The sequence below is a fragment of the Desmodus rotundus genome, chromosome 7 (assembly GCF_022682495.2).
Source record: "Desmodus rotundus isolate HL8 chromosome 7, HLdesRot8A.1, whole genome shotgun sequence".
In the NCBI taxonomy this organism is placed as follows: Eukaryota; Metazoa; Chordata; class Mammalia; order Chiroptera; family Phyllostomidae; genus Desmodus; species Desmodus rotundus.
In genome coordinates, this window is record NC_071393.1 from 30,497,433 (window position 1) to 30,500,390 (window position 2,958).

General features: G+C 46.0%; 1 pseudogene; it reads left to right on the forward strand.

Annotated features, from left to right (window-relative positions):
* Nucleotides 1-565: 565 nt before the first annotated feature.
* On the forward strand, nucleotides 566-1,071 carry LOC112301703 (akirin-1 pseudogene; annotated as a pseudogene).
* The last annotated feature ends 1,887 nt before the right edge of the window (nucleotides 1,072-2,958 follow it).

A 2,958-nucleotide genomic window follows, 5' to 3' on the forward strand; every position in this document is an offset into this window, starting at 1 on the left:
GGAGGTATGGTCATGAGTGTCTTCATTGTGCAGATCAAGAAACTGAGGCACAGATTGAGCAATTTGCCCACAGATCTGCAGCTAATTGTAAGAGGCCAGGGTTTAGCCACACGGTCTGGCTCCAGTGTCCCTTTTCTTAATGACATGCCCTCCTGGCCTGTTGAAGACTCAAGTGATACCTGCTAAGAGGACACTTTAGCCTCAAATAGAAACGTTTCAAGGGGGGTATCTTTTAATCATCCATAAACCCCTCCTTCACATTCACACGCTCACTCCTCCCTCCCACTCTCAACACATGAGCACATCGAAGGATGGACCAGGGCTTCCCAGATTTTCAATTTATAACTGACCTCTGGGAGTTCACTGGCTTCTAGACAGGGAGGTATTTTATCTCATGGCAGTGCCCCGAGCCTCTGTGGGCTTTGCTGCCAACCTGGCAGCCTGCTTAAAATTTAATATGTACTGTTGGATTGAGGCCAGCTTGGCTTGGAAGCTCCGCTGGGGAGCCTGAGCTTGGGCCGCAGTTATAACCACATTTCCTCCAGGTCCTTGGCAGGTCAGCGACATGGAGTGCTGGGCGATGTTGAAGCAACCCATGGAGTTCAAGACCATGCTGCTGAGCCCAGATTCCCAAAGTGGAGGGCACTGCACCCCTCTGCCTTGCCCCACTTGGGACCTCAGGCTCTCGGATGCTGAGCTGCCCTGCTGTTTCACATGCAGTCCCCATCACTGACTCTGCAGCAGCCTGCCCCATTTCAGAGAGCTGTGAGACAAGAATGTAGGCGTTATCAGAGGGGCAGACATTTAGAAGTTGTTCTTTATCAGAATTGAAGCTTGTGCTTCAGAAGGTCAGCCTCACTCCTCAGCACTCACAGCACCAAGTTCTCCAGGTTCCTTCTGGATATAGAAGGACCCACCTTTACTCTCCCACAAGTTGGAATTATAGGTGAGCATCTCTTGAAAGACTATGAAGGTAAAGTTTGGGAGGAGTACAAGCAAATTCTCAATACTAAACTAGCAGAAGAATACGAGTCTTTTGTAAAATTCACACATGATCGGATTATGTGGTGACATGGGACAGGGGCCCCAGGCTCGTGTCCTGAAGGTTTCCTGCATATCTGGGTGCTGGCTTTGACCTTAAGAGATGACTGCTGCCCTACTTTTTGCAACTGCTGTGATATCACTTTTCACTCTGACTTTGCATCCTGAGAACACTTACAAGTTTCTGCAGGTCCATTTCATACTGTTTGTACGACCTTAACACTTTCTGGTTGCCACAAGCCTATCTTTCTTTTCTGCTCATCCAATAAAAAGCTGTGCCCTACTCCCAGAGACATATGAAAAGATGCTCAGCATCAGTAGCCATCAGAGAGATGCAAATTAAAACCACAATGAGGTACCATCTCACACAAGTCAGAGTGGCCAACATAAACAAATCAACAAACAAATGTTGGAGAGGATGCAGAGAAAAGGGAACCCTAGTGCACTGTTGGTGGGAATGCAGACTGGTGAGGCCACTGTGGAAAATAGTATGGAATTTGGTCAAAAAACTAAAAATGGAACTGCCCTTTGACCCAGTAATTCTGCTGCTGGGATTATACCCTAAGAACCCTGAAACACCAATCCAAAAGAACCTATGCACCCCAATGTTCATAGTAGCACAACTTACAATAGCCAAGTACTGGAAGCAACCTAAATGCCCATTAGCAAATGAGTGAATCCAAAAACTATGGTACATTTACACAATGGAATTCTACGCAGCAGAGAGAAAGGAGGAGCTTATACCTTTTGCAACAGCATGGATGGAACTGGAGAGCATTATGTTAAGTGAAATAAGCCAGGCGGTGAGGGACAAATACCGTATGATCTCACCTTTAACTGGAACATAATCAACAGAAGAAAAAAGCAAACAAAATATAACCAGAGACATTGAAGTTAAGAACAATCTAACAATAATCAGAGGGGAGTGGGGAGGGGACAGTGGGGAGAGGGGATTACAGGAACTACTATAAAGGATACATGGACAAAATCAAGGGGGAGGATAGAGGTGGGGGAGGGAGGTGGGTTCGGCTGGGGTGGTGTGGAGGGATGGGGAGAAAATGCAGACAACTGTAATTGAATAACAATAAAAATTAAACAAAACAAAACAAACAAACAAAGAAAGCTGTGCCCTACTGTGATAAATTTTGAAAAAAACAAACAAACCTGGAGCAGAGTTTGGCAAAATATGGCCTCAATGGCACTGAACGAACGGAGTTCCCCCAGCACAGTTCTGTAAGAAGTACGTGTGACAAGTGTGCTCATGTATGTGTACATGTGTATTTTGAGTTACTTGTACTGTGCAAATTTTTTTGATCTTGGGGATGCTGGCTGTGAATTTCATGCACCACAATTATGGTTAAAAACATTTACTTGACCTGCAGAAAATCACTAATGTTTTGTGACCACATACATTGTAACAGTGGGTTGTTTTATGTGGAGGTATTATTGTTAAACACAGGGACTGTTCCCAGGCACAGAGTAAGAATTACATCTCAGGATGAACATTAGATGTGATTATGATGATATACAAAGGGCTGTGCTTCTGCGTCTACAAACGCATGATGAGGAATCAAACCAAACTGGTGAGGGGCCATCTGACACATGGACTCTGCCTCACAGTGTCAGAAAAACCCTTCGACTTCAAGTCGTAAAATGCCCACAGGGAGTCTGCTCTCACCTTGTCCACACAAAGAGCTCCTGGACACTGAACCTCTAAAAAGAGGAAGTCTCCCCTGGAGCAGGAGAATCAGGGTCTGCTTGGGAGCATAGGGCAGGTGGGGCTGGGGCTGGGGCTGGGGCTGGGCCCCTGCAGCACTTTTACTTGGGTGGAGCCACTTCACCTTTATATCAGTTACTAGAAACAGACAGGGATCCTTTGGTCGGGTTCTTCCCAATTACAGTCACGCCGAGGTCCTC